The 22,466-nt window shown below is 40.3% G+C and overlaps 1 pseudogene; it reads left to right on the forward strand.

Annotated features, from left to right (window-relative positions):
• The first annotated feature begins 826 nt into the window (after nucleotides 1–826).
• LOC125344566 overlaps nucleotides 827–22,466 on the forward strand; it is a 39,431-nt pseudogene continuing 17,791 nt past the window's right edge.

Genomic DNA, 22,466 nt, shown 5'->3' on the forward strand with positions numbered 1-22,466 from the left:
CCTGTCCGTGACACTTGCAAGAAATGTGTGTGGCTCCTTTCTGTAGAAGCCAAACAGATTTATCTGCAAAAGCACGCCTCTTCCCAAAGCTGCAAGTGACTCAGTGAGTGGCCAGCTGGATTGAGTGGCGTGCTTGGTAAATGTGTAGCCGCTGGCATTTGACTGGCTGGCATTTTGTGTATGTGAATGAGTCATCTGAAAGTGGAATGGCAAAGATGTATTTCAGAATCAACCTCACAGTCTACAGCACCATTAGATGCGTGTACTTTTGCTGTTGAATGGCTAGGAGATCTGATAATTAAAAAATACTTACTTTTTTATGTGCTATGCCACCAAAAGCCCAAAGATTCAACACACTTATTTTCTTTTATGACTTAATCTGCATTATTAGCATTTCCCCCATAACTTCTCAGAATTTAAATCTACTTTGAATGGTAGAAACTCATGAAGTACAGTGTCATCAATGTATTACTATACAGTGCCATCATTGAATCCAGGTAGTTGGCAGTTTCTTCTTAAAAATAGTGTTGGATTGACATGTAATAATTGTATATATTGATTTGGTGTACCCACGGTGCTCTTAAATCTAAGTCAAAATAGCAGAACTCTCCTAGACAGGGCCAGATTGCATACCTATTTCCAGCTTTGCAGGTTATGGAGTCTTTGTGTCAACTATTATAGAGGAAGGAACGAAAAAAGCTGAAGGCAATGCACAAATGAAGGTGCATCATTGCATCCAACCTAAACCTTGTTTATCAAATTGCTAGTGGCCTCGATTTGTCCTGTGGGCCAACGTTTGCACACTTCTGATCTGGAATGATCCATCATGCCCTGTGGGGTGGCAGTTGCTGCTTCCTGTGACATGGGCGTGCCCCTCCAGGTTGACACTGGGATACTGGTGAGATGCCATCAATGTGCAAGTGGTGAGGATGTAGCCGGACCTTATCGGAAGCCTTTGTTGTGTCTCCCTACTGGGCCATTCTTTGCTTCTGATACCCGATTTGTAGAATTTCCCCCCACATTCACCAATTCTCCTCTTCCTGACAGATACCTACTGTGCGTCCTGCTGCCTATCTCGCTCCTGATAGTCTCTGCCTGAGCCTCTGATGGTGGTAGCTGGGGGTTCTCCCAGCCCCTTCTCAAGTTTATCAGTTGTAGAATGGCGCACAGAACTCAGGCGGACCCAAAAGGATACAGCTCAAGCCTGGGCAGATGGAAAAGATTCCCTGGGAAGGCGTGGTGGGAGCACAGAGACAGTGTCTCCCCTCCCGACCCCCCAAGTTTTTTTTTTTGTTTTTTTGTTTTTTTGTTTTTTGTTTTTTGTTTTTTGGCCAGTCCTGGGGCTTGGACTCAGGGCCTGAGCACTGTCCCTGGCTTCTTCTTGCTCAAGGCTGGCACTCTGCCACTTGAGCCACAGCGCCGCTTCTGGCCGTTTTCTGTATATGTGGTGCTGGGGAATCGAACCTAGGGCCTCATGTATACAAGGCAAGCACTCTTGCCACTAGGCCATATCCCCAGCCCCCCGACCCCCCAAGTTTTTGTGGCATGGTTTCCCTCTCATGTCCCTACTCCTGGTTTGACAGGCAATGCACTCACTTGTGCCTGTCCATTGCAATCTGCAACAGGACCTCACCAGACCTGCATTGCACATCTCCCCGCCCCAGCCTCCAAAACTCTCCATAAGCATGCCTGGGCCTGTATTTCATCATAGCAACGAAAAGCTGATTGGTATCCTTATTTCAGCAAGCAAGCTACCTGAAATACCTGCTATCTTTCAGGCCAATGCCTTTCATTTTTAATTATTTACTCAATTTATTTTTTGTGTTACTACTGGGGCTTGGACTCAGGACATGGGTACTGTCTGTTGTTACCATTTTCCTTCAAAGTTGGCATTCTACCACTGGAGTCACAGCTCCCTTCCGTCCCTCCTTCCCTCCTTTCCTCCTTTCCTCTTTCCCTCCCTCCCTCCCATTCTTTCCTACCTCCCTCTTTCCATCTTTCTCCCTCCCTCCTTCCTTCCTTCTCTCCTTTTTTGACTCTTTGCATCTGTCTTTTGTTCTAGAACTGAGGCTTGAATTCAGAACCAGGGCATCCTCCCCACCCCCACCCTGGCTTTTTCCATTCAAGGCTGGTGCTCTATCCCTTGAGCTGGAACGCCACACTCAGCTTTTGACTGGTTGATTGGAGATAAAAGTCTTGGGAACTTTTCTGCTTGGGGTTGGTTTCAAACCATGATCTTCAGATTTCAGCCACCTGAGTAGATTACAGGCATGAGCCATGGTTTTCGGCTACTTTGGCATTTCTAAAAATGCTTATTGGATTTGAAAATCTAGGCCCAAAAAGGAAGCCAGGGACAGTGCTCAGGCCCTGAGTCCAAGGCCCAGGACTGGCCCCCCCCAAAAAAAAATCTAGGCCCATGCGTGTATCTATAATGATGTTTAAGGAAATAATAATAATTAAAAAATGCAGCAGGAAATTGCTAGCTATCTAAATTGCTGGTATTTAAATTTCCTTATATTGTTTTTGTTTCTTAATGTGAACATCAATTTTTAGGCTAAAGGAACATAGATATTAAGTTTGTGTTGTATCCCATATCTTTGTGAGTCATTTCTTTCTTCGTTCGTTCGTTCGCTCCTTCCTTCCTTCCTTCCTTCCTTCCTTCCTTCCTTCCTTCCCTCTTTCCTTCCTTTCCCTCCCTCCCTCCTCCCTCCCTCTTTTGGATGATTAATTGGAGACAAGAGTTTCACAGGCTTTCTTATCTGGGCTGGCTTTGGTATGTGATCCTCAGATCTCAGCCACCTGAATAGCTAGGATTATAGGCATGAGCATCCAGCACTTGGTCTTCCTCCTCTCTTTTTGTGATTTCATTAAAAATAATCCTAGGTTAGTCTTGTTCATTAGAAGTGATTTTAGTTTACTTCTTCACTTTAAAAATGTTCATGCTCCAAGATTGGTTTCATGCTTCCACATTTTATCTATAAGCCAGAGAGTACTACCTAAAAGAAATTTATTTTTCTAATTTAGTATGGTTTCCCATGTCTTTCAGGAAATTTCTCATGTTTCTACTACCCCCATTTTAAAGCTCGGTGGAGTTGGTGAACAGATCAGAAGGACACAGATTTTGCAATCTATTCTTTTCTCCTTTAATTATTTTGAACCAAGAGTTACTGGTACCTAAATCCACTCCCATTTGGAAGATGAGTTCTCCCTTAGAATCTGTCTTCTGGGCCATAGCTTGAGCTAACTCAAGACTTCTTGCGAGGAATTTAATTTTTCAGTTCTGCATATATTTTAGATATGAGGCCTTTGTCATTGTATGGCGAGTAAAGATCTTTTCCCCATCTGTGGGCTTTCTCATTATCTTCTGAGCTATGTCCTTTTCCCTGCAGAAGCTCTGAAGTTTGATGCAGTCCCATTTGTCCAACTTTTCTTTGATTTGTAGCATTTCTGGGCCTCTGTTAAGGAAGTTTTGTCCTGTGCCAAGGAACCCAAGTGTTTCTCCTACTCCTTGTAGTGTTTTCAGGATATCTGTTTTAATTTTGAGGTCTTTGATCCATTTGGACTTGATTTTGGTGCAGAGTGATATATAGGGATCTAGTTTTAGTTTGTTGCAGGTGTTGAACCAGTTTTGCCAGCACCATTTGTTAAAGAGGCTATCTTACTTCCATTCTATTTTTTTAGCACCTATATCAAAGATTAAGTTGGCATAGTTCTGCGGGTTCATTTCTGGGTCTTCAGTTCTGTTCCATTGGTCCTCAGACCTGTTTTGGTGCCAATACCAAGCTGTTTTTATTACTATAGCTTTATGATACAGCTTGAAGTGGTATTGTAATTTTCCAGCACTATTCTTTCTGCTTAGGATTGTTTTGCTATTCACAGTCTTTTATTGTTCCATATGAACTTCTGGATTGCTTCCTCTATTTCATTAAAAAATGATGTTGGGATATGAGTGGGTATTGCATTGACTTTGTAGATAGCCTTTGGCAATATTGCCATTTTGCCTATATTAATCCTCCCAATCTAGGAGCATGGGAGGTTTTTCCATTTCCTTAGTTCTGCCTTAATTTTGTTTTCTATAGTTTTAAAGTTCTCATCATAGAGGTCTTTCACTTCTTTGGTTAAGGTTATATGCAGAACTAAAAACATTAAATTTCTCTAAAACAAAACCACAAAGAACAATAGCCCCCTCAACAAGTGTGCTAAAGACAAAAAGAGACTTCTCTGATGTGGAAATGAGAATGGCCAAGAGACATATGAAAAAGTGCTCTAAGTCACTGGCCATAAAAGAAATGCAAATTAAAACAACTTTGAGATTCCACCTCACCCCAGTAAGAATGTCCTTTATCAAGAAAACTAACAATAATAACTATTGGAGGGGATGTGGCCAAAAGGGAACCCTACTTCATTGTTGGTGGGAATGTAAACTGGTTCAGACACTCTGGAAAGCAGTATGGAGATTCCTCAGTAGGCTAAACATAGAGCTCCCCTATGACCCAGCAGCTCCACTTTTGGGCATCTACCCAAAAGACCACAAACAAGAACACACTAAAGCCACCAGCACAACAATATTCATCACAGCACAATTTGTCATAGCTAAAATATGAAACCAACCCAGATGCCCTTTAGTAGATGGATGGATCAGGAAAATGTGGTACATATACACAATGGAATATTATGTCTCTATCAGAAATAATGACATTGCTCCATTTGTAAGGAAATGGAGGACTTGGAAAAAATTATACTAAGTGAAGTGAGCCAGACCCAAAGAGACATGGACTCTATGGCTTCCCTCATAGGGAATAGTTAGCAAAAGTTTAGGCTAGTCACAGCAGAGGATTACAGCCCAATAGCTGCACCCTTATGAAAGTATAAGATGATGCTAAGTGAAATGAACCCCATTTTATGGAAACAAGTGTTAAATCACTGTTGTAATTACTTTCAACATGCCATGTGAAACTGTAGCTTCTTTTCTTGATAATCCTCTTGTATCCCCTTCCTGTGGTTGTCCCCGCACTATCACTGTATCTCATCTGAGTACCCTAGATACTGTATATACTGGTATTAGAACTAGGGAAGTGAAAGGAAATATCAAACTTGAGAGACAAAGGCTAAAAAGACAATCGATTCCAAAAGCAAAATTTACAAAACCATTTGGTGTAAACCAACTGAACAACTTATGGGGGGAGAGTGAAAGGGAAAGGGGGAGGGGGGAATGAGGGAGGAGGCCACAAATAGTACAAGAAATGTACCAAAGGCCTAACATTTGAAACTGTAACCTCTCTGTACATCAATTTGACAGTAAAAAAATTTTTTTTAAAGGCCTCTTGAGAGTGTGCTGGCATGGATTGTTCTGTCCATGCACATCTACAGAGACTGAATCCAGCTCCCAAGACAGCCAGTCTAAAACTGGGCTTTAGGCCAAGGTAAATTTGACAGTAAAAAAAAATTTTTTTAAAGGCCTCTTGAGAGTGTGCTGGCATGGATTGTTCTGTCCATGCACATCTACAGAGACTGAATCCAGCTCCCAAGACAGCCAGTCTAAAAATGGGCTTTAGGCCAAGGTAAACAATAGGAATCCTGTTTTTCTGTGCTGAGAGAGAGATTCCAGTTTGGTCCTATGGGAGTTCCTGCAGGGATTATATAGTCTCAAAGAGTGCCACCTCAACAAAGTGTGAGATGGAGCCATGCCCTATATTTAATTTTAGTATTAGTCTATGACATTAACAGAGATGAAATTTACCTTGGAAAAGAAATCTGTCAAAGATATACAAGCGCAGGAAAAAAAAATCTCTCTCTGACTTTCAGGTTTTGTACAAGAAAAAAAAATTCTTCCCTTTTTCTCTCTGTTCTCTTTTTTGACCCTAAGTCCTTTTTTATTTCTCCTTAGTAGTACACACTGTGTACTCGGAACAGGGCTTGGCTCTGGGTTAGCACTGTTCAAGGTAACACAGTCACTCCTCATGGACAGGGCTGTGTTCTAAGACCCCGGGGGCAGGGAAGGGCATAAGCCCTATCATTGCCTTGTTAGCAAACAGCTCACCATGCACAGTGGTTGTGATGTTTCCTTTGGAGCTGAGAGTGCAAAACCAGCACACATTTCTGTACTTTTTTCTTTTCTTCACAGTTTTATGGGTGGACGATTCATTTTTTACCATAGATTTTTGGCAGTCTCAGCATCTGATTTTTCTTTTTGTTTTTCCAAGTTGGTTAAGTTTCACATTTTTCACTTGAAATAACATGGCTTTTCTTTGGCTTATGTGAATTTTCTGAGTTGCTCTTTTGCTCTGTGGCATGGTTCATAAAGGAAAGGTAACTCGAACACAAAAACTGTGATATCCTGGCAAAGAACCTGGAAATCCTGAGGAGTATGAAGGGAAGAAGTTTCTGCAAAGGAGCTAATTGGAGGATAGCATATAGTGCTCTGACATAATGGAAGAGGTCTGATTCCTCTTCCCAGCAGTACTGTGCTCAGCATAGGCTCCCTGCCTTCCCAGCTACAGTGATTATTACATCCCATGACACAGCAAGAAATTCCGTCTGACAAGCCCCTCGACTGTGAACCTAACATGTACAGATGTTGGCACTAAACTGACCAACTGCTTTTAAAGACCCAATTATTGGTCATTGTAATTTTTCAATCACAAAATTTTATTTGTTGTTTTTGACATTTCAGCATAGGACAATGCAATATTTTGTCTGTGCAAAAGTCCTTTATAAGTGGCATTTCTCTTTAGTAGTGGCAATCTTCCCTCCTCCTCCTTTCTTCTCTTTTGCTTTTCAGTGTGGCTTGGGCCTTGTAAGCTAGCCTTACTGTGAGATTACAGTTCTAATCCAATTAGGGAAAATGGTTACATCACATTCAAAAGCAACGGCCTTTCAGGATTTCATTTTCCTATTATTTCTATAAATAGGAATAAGATGTGGGTCATCTAGAAATCAGACTCGGAACAGATTAGTGATTTTTTAATAATGGATAATACCTTAGCTGTAGTATGAATATATTTACAGTCCATTGGAATTCAGAAATGTTATCTTTGGCAATCCTGAACATGACATTTCTATCTTCCCAAATGAAAAAGATCATGGAATTTTACCAGCAAGTATTGGTTTATCTCGTTTTCCTGGGTCACAAGCATTTGCCAGCAGGAAGGAAGAACTGTTTATTGCACGAAGGGGTCTAAGGACGGGTAGCCAGACTTCAGAGTCATGGCCTGTAGTTAGCAGCATTACCTTTATTTTTCCGCACGGTGGTAAGAGCAAACAAGTTTTGGTGAGGCTGGAAACGCTCTCAGACCATGGCTGCGGCTCCTTTCCCACTTGGACTGCCTAGCCAGGCTGGACATCCTCAGCTTTCCAAGACCAAGGCAGTTAACTCTTTCATAGAAATTATTATACCAACATAATGTTTAGGACTTCCTTTAAGAATAATACTTCATCAGATTGATTGTACAAAAGGACTTAGTAAGACTGAAAACTGCTCAATAATTTCAAATAGTCTTTGGACAGGAAAGCTTATTTGCAAACTAATGATCTTTTCTCAGAGGCACAGTTAATGAAAACTATTATGAAGCAATGTAGTAACAATTTAGTAAGATGAGCTTTGAGAATGATTTAATCTTACCTATTTCCAGTATTACTGAATTGTAGGTATTAAAATGGGAATAAAAAAAACTATGTAGTTCAGGGTGTAGCACAAAGACTTTATACTGGTGTACTGTGATTTGAACTCAGGATCTTTGGCTTGTATGATGAAAACTAATGCATCCATATCTTCTAGTCTTTTTTCTTTTGGATTGTGTTTCACTTCGAACTGAAGGCTTTGCAGTTCTCAGGGATACTCTCAACCACATTACAACCCTTTTGTTCTGATTACTGTTGAAACAGTGTCCTGCTTCTACCCAGAGTATGTCTTACCTGTGAACCTCTTGGCTGAGAGGATAGGCATATCCTACCACAGTCAGCTTTGTCTGCTAACATGGCATCTCCTGTGTTGGACCTGGGTACTGCAGCCATAGTCAGGATACAGGGGATGCAAGGCTAGTGAACCAAAGCATGCTTTATTTCAGGAGGGCCAGGGTTTATATAGAGTTAGAAATCAATTTCACAACTTCAAGGGTAAAAATTAATACAGCATGATATCCATCTCAAATACAAAAGTGGAGGATGTTACTAAAGTTAGGGAGGAAACTAATACAAAAGGTTTCCTATTACAGGAGGTAGATACTACAAAGATTGTTGATATCAAAACAAGGGATTATAAACAGTGGAGGCAGAATTCTAATTATCACCTAGCTACTATTTACTCAAGACTAATTAACTTTGATCATGACTTCTCCATTTACTTGTGAAGAGACTTTACTATCTACAGTGAGAATCTTTTGCTAAAGGCAGCTGGTCAAGCAAGTCTCCTCGGAGAGACTCTAAGCAGGGAAAAGGGAGATTCTCATAACAAAGGTAGCTTCCTTTGGCCTGTAAACACAAAGGAACTCATTAGGAGGGACTTCTCCCCACAGGTCTGTTAGTGTGCTAATGAGGCATCTGAGTATCTGTGCTGAGGCTGTTTTCCACTGGTCAGAGAAGTTAATTCTCAAACACTCAAAGTCATTTTGCTATGACTATCCTGTGAAACACAATGCTCCTTATCTCTGCCTCATGAGAAATTTATGTTATACCTGTAAACTAAGAGCGCCCAAATTCCTGTCCTCAATCATCTCTTCCTCTCTTATTTTCTTCCTTTCTCTTTCCTTCTATCCATCCTTAGGTAGGTGTCAAGCAGGTTTTTATGTTTTGCAGGGTGGAATGCAGTGAGTTTTTCTATGGCAACCAATCTCTGTTATGATTCAGGACTGGAGTTTACATATAGAAGTCAAGGACTCAGGCAGTGAGTACAAACCTATTGTCCTTTGGTAGGCCCAGCAGCTCTTTTGTAGAGTGACACTGGGTTCCCTGGATTTGTAGGTGTGCCTCTGATGTTTGTGAGCAGGATTATCAAGGGCAGTTCTTGCAACATCTTGTGAGAAGAATGAGGGTTCAATGTGCAATTTTGATGTGAACTACAGTCTTGTTTTCTCAAGTCCTCTGAGATAGGTTTAAGCTCATTGACTATTATTCATGGACTATGTTAGGTGAAATTGGATACTCAGACACAGAATTTTAACTGTCAGAGGAGTGTCTGTATAAACTTAGTTCGAATTTTCTACTAGTACTAGCGTGTCATGGTCCTGCAAAATAGGAACTTGAAGATTCCTAGTCACTAGTCACTCACACCTGGGTACAGGTCTTCTCAGCCATGTTAAGTGTATGCTGATTTGATCTAGGCCCTTCTAATCCATTAGTCTCCAGGTATATGCACTGAAGGTAGCCACTGTCTGTACTTGTCCTATTTGGGATTTTCTTATCACTTTTTAAAATATTGGAATTAAATTTATGTACCATAGTACACAGTTTAAGTATACCTCATTATTGACTTTCCTCACCTGAGTGCTATAGTTGATTTTTTTGAAAGGATTTCTCTGGATCCACTGAGATGATGTGCATGGGCTATTTTTGAAGCAAATGGGAGACTAGAACTGTAGTTTTAACTATAACTCTATTTCATGGCATTATACAAAGGGTTATACATTGTGAGGGAACCTGACTGAGCATGTCATAGTTTGTACTCCTCACAGTTATACGTTCATTATGACTACATTCATTAACTTCAAAAGTCAAAGGACACTTTAAAATTCCCATTCAAAGGGTAATCTTATTCTTCCCACCATATTTTTCATCTTCCCATTGAAGGGTTAAATTAAAGTGACTCGTGAGGCGTCAGTTTGTTGTTTACATTAAAATATAAATGACCCTGAGCATGCTTAAGTTTCAGGAATTGGTTTGTTTGTGCTAAAGCTGTTAAGCTGCAAATTCTTTAACAACCCTAAAGCCAGACTCCCTACAGCGATTGTAAATTCCAAGAACAAAGCTATCTACAAGTTAAAAAAGCTACTCTGTGCTGTGCCTGGCCTTGGAAAGGACTGCACACATTATGAGATAAAAGGACACTAGAAACAGACCCAGAATGTCAATCACCCCATTTGGCAGGACAGCTTGTAAAAATCCAGACAGCTGGGAAACTCCCTTGATAACCTTTGACCATCCTAGAATGCCCCTAGCCTCGAGCCAATCAGCCTTCGGTCCATACCCTAATTCTGCCCAAACACCTGCTTGCTGTAAATTTCGTAGTTTTTGCCTTTATAAGCCCTGTAAAAATCCAGCTCAGGGCTTCTTCCCTATCTCTTCTGCGTTGGTGTAAGGGACGAGGCTCGAGTTGCAACTCGCCTGATTAAAGCCTTGCTTTTGCATTTCGGAACGTCTGGCTCTCAGTGGTCTTCTTGGTGGGTTTCTCTGAACTTGGGCATTACACCCATAAATACCAAAGTTTCTACTGGACCCTTAACTAACCTCACTGCAGTGTGTGTAGCAGCTACCGCTTCTGATGCCATCTTAAATATTCCAAAGGTCTATGCAGGGGGAATCTGATCTACAAAGGAAAAAAGAATCACAAAAGTTTACTCAAATTTTTTTTTAACTTTTCTCAGTTAAGGGGCTTGAACTCTTGGCCTAGGGATTAGTGCTGTACCATATGAGCAACAGAGCCACTTCTGCTTTTCTTGTGGTTAATTAGACATAAGGGTGTCATCGGCTTCCCTGCCTAGGCTGGCTTTGAACCATGTTCCTCAGTTCTCACTGCCCTGATTAGCAAGGATTGCAGGTGTGTGATACAGGAGAGTTGTGCTGGATATTTAACCTCAGTAAAAGGCTATTGTGTAAGCATTTAGGCAACACAGCCTATAATCTATAGTTCTAATTTCCTCTGCATAAAAGAAACATACTTGACCATCACCTCTTTTAACACTAAATCCTATGTATCGACAGATTTAGTTTCCAACAGTGCATTTAATTTTGTGCTTTATAATAGTTCTAATCTTTTAAAACATACTCATGTTGTTTGTGGTCAGAGAGTGCTGAGTGCCTTAAATCCTGTGTTGATGCACTGAAATGACCTCAAAGTAGATCAAACACCTCAACATCAGACCTGAAACTTTGCAATTACTGCAAAAAGAAGTAGAAGGAATACATGAGCTCAAAGGCATGTGCAGGACCTTTTCTGAAAAGTCTCAGGGACACAGCAGATAGGAGAGACACTTGACAAGCGGGATTTCACCAAAATAAAAAGTTTTTGCATGCCAAAGGATATAGATACTGAACTAGAAAAACAACCAACAGAGCAGAGTGGGAGGAGATCTTTACCACCAATACATCTAAGGAAGGCCTAATATCCAAAACATAGAGGAGCTCAAGAAAGTAACACTGTGGCAAAGCCAATCAATCACTAAAAGGAGCCTAGGACAGACTTCAGAGAAGAAAAGACAGGCAAAGAAACTCATAAGGAAAGGCTCAGCATTCCTGGCCATAAACAAAATGCACATCAAAATACCTATGAGATTCCATCTCACCTCAATTTCCTTGGCCAACTTTGTGAATTCAAACAAAAACAACAAATACTGGCAGGGGTGTGCTGGAAAGAAGAAGTCTATTGTGCCTTTGGTGAGTATGTACACTAATACAACCACTCTGGACAGCTGGCTGGAGGTTTCTGAAGAGATGGAAGCACACATTTCACATGACCCAGCAATGCCACTCCTGGGTATCTGTCTTGAACATCACAAACCAGCATAGGGAAAGACAACTGCACCTCCTTGTTCACTGCTGAACTAACTATTCCCAATAACCTAGTTAGGGAAACAGCCCAGATGTCCTACAGTGGAGGAGTGGATCTAAAAATACACGATGTAATTTTATACTGCCATTACAAAGTAAAATATACCATTTGCAGGGGAATGGATAGGACTAGATAAATCATTTTTTGTGAGGTAAGCCAAAGTGGGAGAGACAATGTTTTTGCTCACATGCAAAAGTGAGTTTTAAAATACCTTGGGACATAGAAAAATAGATAGAGGACTCTAGGCATTCACTCACAGCAGACCAAAGGAGTGTACTCTTTGGACAGGAACACAAGTGGCATGGTGCCGATGTGCAATCGGTCATATTAAAAACATTTATCAAGGGGCTGGGGATATGGCCTAGTGGCAAGAGTGCCTGCCTTATATACATGAGGCCCCGGGTTCGATTCCCCAGCACCACATATACAGAAAATGGCCAGAAGTGGCTCTGTGGCTCAAGTGGCAGAGTGCTAGCCTTGAGCAAAAAGAAGCCAGGGACAGTGCTCAGGCCCAGAGTCCAAGCCCCAGGACTGGCCAAAAACAAAAACAAAACAAACAAAAAAAAACATTTATCAGAATGAACTCTCCCACGGGCGCGGGCTCCGGAGCCGGGCGCGCTGAGGCGGCAGCGGCCGGTGCAGCCACAAGGAGCCGCCTGGCGAGAGTTGCGCCCGCTGCCCTCTTGCCCTCCGCGGTGGAGGTGGAAAGTGGCGGAGGCTTTGGGGGCCGGGGCCAATGTGGGCGCCCCTGTGGCCACGCACCGCTTTTCTGCCACTTTTGCAAGGGCGAGGTCATCCCCAAACTACCGGAATATATAAGTCCCAGATGAGAATCAGGCTTTATTGAAGAAGTGACAGATGATTCCGGTTTTCTAGGTGGTAGTGGCAGCCGGATAGACAATAGCACAACGACACATTTTGCCGAGCTCTAGGGCCATTTGGATCACACAACGTTTCCCAAGATTTTAGACCATTTCTAAGTCATAATCCACTGGATCACGATTATAGAGCCAACGAGAGGGGTCACTAAACTCACACTGACTTCTGGGACCAAGAAGGCTCCACAGCTGCCAATGAGTCGGAGATACAGGTCTCAGGGAAGTCCTCGTCCTGACAGATCTCCAGCTATTGAAGGGATCATACAACGGATCTTGGCAGGACTCTTTGCAAATTCTACAAATCCTGGAGCCCCCCCCACCTTTTTCTTGGAGTGGGATGCTGCACTCAAACCCTGGGGGCTATGCCCGGGTCAGACAGGGCTGATGCCAGTGTAACGCAGCTTTTCGGACAAGTGTCAAACACAGGGCCTCCACCAGCCACAGGAAAAGATCACATCTCTTCCAACAGTGACAATAACTCAGGAACAAGTTGAGATGGGCCTAGAATGTCCAGCATGCAAAGAAGATTACACAGTTGAGGAAGCAGTCCGGCAGCTTCCCTGCAGTCACCTCTTCCACAGAAGCTGTATAGTACCAGGGCTAGGACTGCACAACACCAGGCCCCTATGTAGGAAGAGCTGAAATGCTGAAGTCTCTAGACAAACCCAGTACTCTGAGGCCTCTGCAAGCAACAGGTGGCTGCCAGCTACATGACAGATTGGCTTTCTGAAACTAAACACCATACCTGAACCAGGGCTGGGGTGGTAGTCTTATTACCATAACTGTAAATTGTATCAAACATAGTAGAGGGATATCGGAATCACATAAGAAGCCCCATCCCATACTATGAATGCTATGAGTGTTTGCTTCTCTAAACTGAAAGTTAGTTCCTACAGATGGAATTGTATCTTCAATCAAATGTCTCTTGTTTCTGAATTCAGAGAGATATTTTATAAGTGTGAAACAATTGTGTTGGTTTGCTCCTGCCTGAATAGAATTAGTTCCTTAAAGCCGAGCTGGGGTCCTGCTGTGTGTCCTGTTGTCCAGTGAAAGATATTTCTGGCCCCTCCCCACCATGAACATATTTCACAGCAAATACAGAGGAACCAGTGCCCTAAAGTCCTACCAGTATAAATCCCTTTGTCTTAATCATACAAAAGCCTTTTGACCACATTAACAGTGAGTGAGGGAAGTTTAATTTAGGAACCTGAGACTACTGAATTTGTTTTGTCCTGATCCTCCCAAGAGCTTGAAGAAAATTACAGTGGGAAGGAAATACTGGTCCATCATCACACACTTAGGTTTTCTCATTTTGATTTTCAGATATTATTTCAAGAGGAGCAGTATCCTCAGAACCAGCATGACAATGTGCTGGGAATCTTAATGTTGGTGGGATGAAGTGGGCATCGTATAGACATGGAAAGGTGTCTGAAATCTTCAGTTCTGAGATTTTTTTTAATGATCCTCAACTCATTGTTTACTGTCTTTTGTCTTAGAATTACTTCATTACTGCTTCTACAGCAGTGTTTTTGATAATTTATTGCTCTTTAGAAATTGGAATTTTCTGGTGTCTTGATTTTTAAAGCCCATTTTTCATCTCTGAAGCTTTTCCTGTCTGCTTGGCTCTGGCTGTGCTTGGGGTCAAACTGATGAATGTGATCATGCCCTAAATAACTCAGCCTGGGAAAGATAGGCCTGACTTTCCAAGCCTAACAAGGTCCACACAGATGCTCTTTAAGTGTTGAAAATTAAATAAATGAAGAATGTAAAGAAAAAAATGAACTCTCCCACATTAAATAGTAAGAATATTTTAGGTTTCTCTTTTTTATGTTGTCAAAGAAGAAGAGCACCAAATAGCAGTATAATAACACAATAATATAATAGCCTTGGTTCGAATTATGTGCCCTCTGGCAGTTCTCTAATCTTGATAGTAAGTATATACTGTCTATAGTCAGGAAGCATTTATACCATAGTCTGAGTGAATTGAGATTAACCGGGATTATTATCATGAAAATGGTGATAATATACATGCTCTTGTGTTATAATGTGAGTACAACTATGACTGGCTGAAGCAGAAAAACAAGGAAGACACAAAAATACTGTCATGCATTTGTTGCCCCCAGTCAGTTCATTTAAGTAAGGTTCCTTGTGAGACTCCTCCACATTTGGTTGTCACTTTTAGAAATGGGAGTACTCTAAATACAGTGAGTCTAGAATATTACCACAACGTATTTCCTGTCTCATATCTCTGGTCTAAATGTAAATAGCTATTACAAAAGATGCACACAAATAAAGTTGCAAGGTAAGCTGGTTTTCATGTATCCAGAGAGCTCTTACTGTCCACATTGTTATCTTTTCTTTCTGGTTCTGTTAATTCAGTTGGCTCCAGCCCCCACCTGGCACCATTTTTGTTGCCAGAAATATTCAGTGGTGATGTTTTGGTTCAGATCTCCAAGAGGACTTAGACTTCTCCCGTTTCTGTTTATTTACACAGGATTTTAAAGATATGACAAGCACATTCTACAACTGCTTGAACTTGTGTTGGCATAAGAAATATCCAATGATGCTAAACTTTCCATGCCTGTAAGGGGGCTGAAAATTGTGAGAGGTCTAAAAAGATCCATTATCAATTTTAAGGTGTTGTGGAATTCCCATATGATTGAAACTGTTGAATAAATGGGATCAGGTATGTTTATTTGTCTGTTTAACACTGGCATGCATGAAGTGAAAAAAAGTCACTGGAAACCTTTCCCCAATGAGGAGACATGCCATATCTGATTGTCAAGTAATTCTCTGGGACTGACTCCTAATGATTTAGAGATACATGCAGATCACTGGCAATCTGGGTAGGCTGTCAGTATTTATTCAACTTGTGCTATGACTAGATTGAGTGCTTTTATTTGAGCTTTGTAATTTTGATGAATAAAAAGTAAATTTGAAAGCTGGGCATTTTGAGAGGCTAATTGCTTTTTGTCAGAGGTCCTGGTATTTCAAAATGGGAAAGAATATGGGTACTAAATGCATTCTTTTAATACTCAAGTTTATACACCAAGAAGCAATACCAACTCCTTAACCATAATGTGCACTGATAAATATTTTTCTCTATAATTTGCATTGCAAAAAGAAAATACTGTGCTTCACATCCTTATATTAACTGCCTGAAAAGAAATAGGCCTTAGAGCTGTAACAGCAGCTGACACTTCTGCTCTCCAGGCAGACTGACATGCTCTAGTAACTCACTTTTTCTTCTTTTTTTCAACGTGTAGGTTATTTTTGCCAAAGCCATCACTACAGAGTATTATGTCCCCAACCATTGGCTTCTGTAAGACCCTTGTTAAGGCAGAGAAACACAATAGGACACTGTTTGAAGAAGCTCTTCTTCAGATAGCAGAGTGTATGCATTTTCACAGTAGTAACAAAACAATATGACATGCTTCGGAGTGAAACATTAGTTTTTTTTAACGTGGTTCTCAAAGGAATGGGGAGATAAATGCTGTCAGGATCATCAATTATAGGAGCCTGAGTATGATTTTGTTCCTTATGTTAATTAAAGAAGCTAGGGTATTAAAATAAGGGTAACAGTCTTTTTGGGAGCCCAGGGTACAAACAGACAATCTAGCTAGGGAATATAACTGGGGGACTCCTTGACTTAAAAGCTTATAGAGCTCTGTGAAGTGGACAAATTAAACAAATAAACCTGCAAATCTTCTTGTCTCCTCATTAATTGCCTACCATGAAGAAGTTTTGGTAGCTTTTGTTTGGCTTCATTCATCCAAGTTTGTAGGGAGTTTAAATTCAGATTGCTTTTTAAGCAAGCCAGTGTGCAGACCCACTGATGTGGGCAACCCAGCAGCTAAAGGGAGTGGGGTCCTGCAAAGATTTATGAACTCAGCCACCCTATTTGAGGAGGATCTCCAACAGGACTTATGAGAGTTTCAAGAACAAGACCCCAACTTAACTCACTTCATTATGAAGACAATTTTCTCCTGCCAGCAACAGATGTGCTCAGAGGTCTGAAAGAAACTCACCCTTTCTTCATCAGCCATACTACATAGTGTCATGTGAAAAGATATAGATCTATTTGTCTCTATCTTTAGGAAACACTTCTTTAGGAAACAACCCCTGGTCTGAGAGCAGATCCCTCTCTTCAGCCAGCAAAGATCATTACTTTATACCTGAATTCCAGTTCCAAAGGAATTGACACAAGATTTTCTGGGCACAGAAGGATGTTGTAGTGTGTGGATCTTGTGAATTAGTGAGAGTACCAAACCGAACTACTGTGCCACATCTAGGGGTTCCAAACAGCTGCTGAGGAGGAACTTGCCTTTCAGGACTTCAAGATGCTAACGGTTACTGCTCCAGATCTGATGATCCAAACCATTGATGATGATCTCCAAACCTTTCCCATCTGTTGACCATGATGTTTGGGCCATTGCAAATCCATTGCTTATTTATAATCTTCAACTGTGGGACTTCCCACCATACTCTTGGTATGGGCTACCATACCAAGAGATCTGACCGATTAACCTGGTGATGACTTAGCTCTTAGTAAAAGTAGCCAACCAACTAACAGTGGGGTAAAAGTTGACACTGACAAACCCCAATGCTATTGACACTTGGGCATGCCAGTGGATAATGGATGATGTATAATGCTCACACTTTGAGCCAGAACACTTTTTCCCTGTGGATCATCTCCAGCTCCAATGCAACACCTAGACAAGCTCCATCTTGATGATGACCTAAAGGCTCCCATCAAGGATTTATGATGCCTGATTGATCTTAACCAGCCTATTCACAATGCCTTGTCCATCACCAATATTGACTTCTTTACTCATGGAAGCAGTATGCTTCAGGATGGAAGACTAGTGGCAAAAGCCTTGGCTACTACTACACAGGACAAGGTTATCTGCTCCTGCCTTTACCCCAGGCAGACTGCCCAAAAAGGTGGAGCTCACTACTTGGACACAAAAGTAAGAGTAAACACTCAAAGTGATATCATAAATGGACATACTTGTGCACATGCTTGTTTTTTAGGAATAGGAGTAGTATTCACAAAAGGAAACAGTTGCAAAAACAAACAAGTAGGCTTAGCCCTTTGGGAACTTGAATGTCCACAAAACACTTGGCTATTATCAATTGGAAGGAACGAGAAACTTAATTCAAATGTGGCTCAGAGAAATCATCAGGCCAATATAGCTGACAAACAGGTTGTTAATCTATTTGTGAAGCTACTATCCCTGTTTGTGATCATGTCATTTCCCCAGCCCCAAGTGTTTTCTGCTCTAGTTAACTTTTTTGCCAATTCTAGGGCTTGAACTCAGAGCCTGAGCACAGTCCCTGGCTTCTTTTTGCTCAAGGCTAGCACTCCATCACTTGAGCCACAGAGCCACTTCTGGATTTTTCTATATACGTGGTTCTGAGGAATGAACCCAGAGCTTCATGCACCGGAGACACGCACCCTACCACTAGGCCATATTACCAGCATGAACTCAATTATTTAATCCGGTTAATTTTCTATTTAATTATTTAATCTAGTGAATTTTATTTACAATTTTCCTCAAGAAGAAAGAGTTGCCACAAATCAAGGAGCCACCAAAGACAACAATATTCATTGGATCATGCCTGGTTGTTTAGAAATTCTTGCCTGGGTCATTGTTTAGAAGCTGCCTCACACCAATCCAGTCAACTACACATTAAAGGAAACCAAAATGTACCCACTCATCTCACCTCATTTCTTCCTTCTTTCAATGAGTTATTTGCTTGCAGGGCCAAATTTGAGCTCAAGATTACCCCTGACTAGGGTCATCAGCAACTCAGGGCCCTCTGGAGACTCGGGAGCTTTCACAAGTTTCTTTGACCACCGTCAAGAAGTTTGTACTCTGCTATGAATACTGTGAGGAGGTAGAGATTTCACATGTATTGACATCAATTTTCCAGGAGGAAATGAGGGCAGCTTACTTTCAAAGTGTGGTGAGGCAGCAGGGATTTTGTTAAATCAACAATAATTCTAGGGCAGCTATCAGTGCTACTCACACAGTAGCTACTCCGGAGTCTGATGAGAATTAAGAGTGTAAGCCAGGTTAGGCTGGAAATTCTGTGGGACTCCTATTTCAGTTAATCAGGAAACAGGAAAAAGTAAGACTGTGGTACAATATTAGAAACCTAACTATGAGCAAAATGTCAGAGAAAGTACCCTTGATGTTGAGCACTTCTTCATGTGTCTCTTGGCCATTCTCAGTTACTCTTCAGAGAAGTCTCTTTTGGGGGTCTTTAGCCATTTGTTGATGGGGCAGTTCTCAGCGCATTGGTTCTGGAGGAATTTAATGTTTTGAATTCTACATATATTTTAGATAGGAGGCCTTTGTCTGTTGTACGGGCAATAAAGATCTTCTCCCAATTTGTGGGCTTTCTACTTATCTTGCAAGTTTGTCCTTTTCTGAACAGAAGCTCAGCATTTTGTTGCAATCCCATTTGTCCAACTTTTCTTTATTTTATTGTGTTTATGGGTTTTTATTAACCTTTCTTCCAGTGCCAAACAGCCCAAGTGTTTCTCCTATTCCTTCTTGCAATATTTTCAGGGTATCTGATTCTACCTTGAGGTCTTTGATTCATTTGGAATATATTCTGTTGCAGGATGACATATAAGAATCTAGTTGTAGTTTGTTACATTTGGTGAACCAGTTTTGCCAGCTTTGTTGAAGAGGATGTCTTTCTTCCATCCTACTTTTTAGCTCTTTTATCAAAGATTAAGTGGCCGTAGTTCTGAGGGTTCATTTCTGGGTCTTCAGTTCTATTCCATTGGTCCTCAGGCCTGTTCTTGTGCCAGTACCAACCTGTTTTTATTATAATAGCTTTATAATACAGCATAAAATTTGGTATTGAAATTCCTTCAGCATTGTTCTTTCTGCTTAAGATTGTTTTTGCTATTCGGGATGTTTCATTGTTCCATATGAATTTCTGGACTGCTGCTTGCTTTCATTAAAAATGGTAATGGGTTATTGATGGGTATTACATTGAAACTGTAGATAGATCACCTTTGACAATGTTGCCATTTTCACAATGTTAATTCTACCAACCCATGAGCATAGGAAGGTTTTCTATTTCCTTAATTCTGCTTTAACTTCCTTTTTTTAGGTGATTAAAATTCTTACCATAGAGATCTTTCACTTCTTTGGATAAGGATATTCCTAAGAATTTTATGTTTTTTTTTTTGAGGCTATTGCAAAATGAGTTGCTTTCCTGATTTCAGCCTCAGATTCAGATTTCAGCCTTCAGATTGTTGGCAAAGAGAAAAGCAATTGATTATTGCAGATTTATTTTATATTTGGCTACTTTGCCAAAGCTTCAAATCAGCTCAACCAACTTGGGAGTAGAGTCTAGGGGGTTCTTTACATACGGGATCATGTCATCTGTGAAGAGAGTTTAACATCATCTTTTTCTATTTGGATCCGCTTTATATTTGCCTATTGCCTTATTGCTCTTGCTAGGAATTCAAGAACTATGTTGAAGAGGAGTGCAGAGAGCAGACATCCTTGTCTTGCTCCTGATTTTAGAGGAAATGGCTTTAACTTTTCATCATTAAGTATAATGCTAGCTAGGTTTTTTATAGACAGCCTTTGTTATATTCAGGAATGTTCCCTGGAATCCTAGTTTCTCCAAAGCTTTCGTCATCTAAGAGTGGCTTGATTTTATCAAAATCTTCTTTTTTTTCGAGTCTAAAGAAACAAGCATTTGATTCTTGACCTCATTCATATTGATGTGGTGAATTAGTTTAATTGATGTGTATATTGAACCAGTTTTGCATCCCTGGATGTGATCATAGTGCATAATTTTTATGACTTGTTGAAGTTAATTGACCAGAATTTTGTTGAGAATTTTTGCATCAATGTTCATCAAAGAAATGGGTCTAAAGTTCTCTTTCCTTGATGAATCCCTACCTGGTGTGAAGATAATGGTTATAGTAGGATCATAGAATGTTTGGTAGCAAATTTTCACTTCCAATTTTATTGAAGAAATTGAGAAATATTGGCATGATTTCTGTCTTAAAGGCCTTATAGAATTCTGCACTGAATCCATAAGGACTGTCATTTTCCTAAGATCTCTTATTGCAGTTTCTATTTAATTGTTTGATATATTTATGTTTATGAAGTTTAAATATTGTTAAGTTTGGGCATATCAATTTTTGCTATGAATTCATCTATTATTACTTCCAGATTCTCAAATCTACTAGCACAAAGTTTTGGAAAATATTCCATTTTATTCTGGATCTTGGTTGTTTCTGTGATGATGTTCCTAGTGTCATCTCTGATTTTGTTTATTTGGGTGTGCTGTCTTTTTTTTTGCTAAGGTTTGCTAGAGGCCTTTTAATTTTGTTAATATTTTTGAAGAACAAACTCCTTGTTTTCTTGACTCTATTTTTTTGAATTGTAAGTGATTTAGTTTTAATTATTTGCTCCCTTCTATTAGTTGGGGTTTGGCTTATTGCTCCTTTTCAAGGATCTTTAGTTGCTTTATTAACTTGTTGAATTGGGATTTTTTCAGTGTGTTGATATAGGTGCTCATACCTTTACATTTTCCTCTGAGTAGAGCCTTTGCTATGTCCCAAAGGAGCTGGTATTTTGTATGCTGATTTGGTTAAATGCCATAAGCAATGAACTTCTGTTCTGATTTCTTTGATGACCCACTGGCAGTTCAGCAATGTGTTGTTCGGTCTCCACATGATGCAGGGTTTTCTCTGGTGGCTTTTTGTGTTGAACTCTAATTTTATTCCATTGTGGTCTGAAAGAATGCACAAAATTATTTCAATATTTCTAAATGTGTACAGTTTTTCTTTAAGCAATAAAATGTGATCTATTTTTGAAGAATATTCCATGTGCTGTGGTTGCTGGGTAGAATATTCTGTAGGTGTTGGTTCAGTTAAATGGTCTATGCAATTGGTTAGATCTGAGGTTTCTTTGCTCTGTTTTTGGCATGTTGATCTCTCCAGAGGTGACAGTTGTGTGTTAAAGTCTCTGACAACCAATGTGTTTGCATCAATATGTGTTTTTAGAGTCAGTAGTTTTGGTTTAATGAAGTTGGGTGTTCCAGCATTTGGTGTATAGGTGTGTAGGATGCTTGACTGATTTTATTCAAGCCTTTCACTTTCAGAATGTGTTTGTCCTTATTGGCAAGATATGTCTTTTTAAGGAAGCAGAAAAATGGATCTTGATTTTTTTATCCAAATTTTTAGTCTATGTCATTTAATTGGTAATTAAAATCAATTACTATTGAGTTAGTACTGAGAGGTGTTTATACCTTTCATTGCCATATTTTATTTTGCCATGTCTTCCCATTTCTTACTTTAGTAACCTGTTTTCTATTTATGGTTCATTTCTAGCCAGTATTGTGATCCTGTTGATCCTGTTGATTTTCAATGAGTAGGACACCTTAGAGGATTTTCTGTAATTCTTGTTTGGTAGAGATATATTGTTTCAGGTTTTCATTGCTGTGGAAGGTTTTTACTTGACCTTTGGGGGTACAGTATTCTTGGTTGGTATTTTTCTTTAGGGTATAGCATACCCCATTCCAGGTTCTCCTTGCTTTCTCTGCTGAGAAATCTGGAGTAATTCCTTTATATGCGATTGTTCTTTTCTCCCTGGCAGCTTTAAGCATTCTTTCTTTGGTCTCTGTTCATCATCTCCAGATTACAATGCATCAACTTGAGGTCCTATTCTGGTCTGGTTTGTTTGGAGTTCTAAAAGCTATTTGTATCTGAATGGGCTTATTCTGGATATTTGAGAAGTTCTTGGATACTAGCCTGTTAAACAAAATGCCTATTCCATTAACTT

The sequence above is a fragment of the Perognathus longimembris genome, unplaced genomic scaffold (genome assembly GCF_023159225.1).
Source record: "Perognathus longimembris pacificus isolate PPM17 unplaced genomic scaffold, ASM2315922v1 HiC_scaffold_156, whole genome shotgun sequence".
NCBI classification, from domain to species: domain Eukaryota; kingdom Metazoa; phylum Chordata; class Mammalia; order Rodentia; family Heteromyidae; genus Perognathus; species Perognathus longimembris.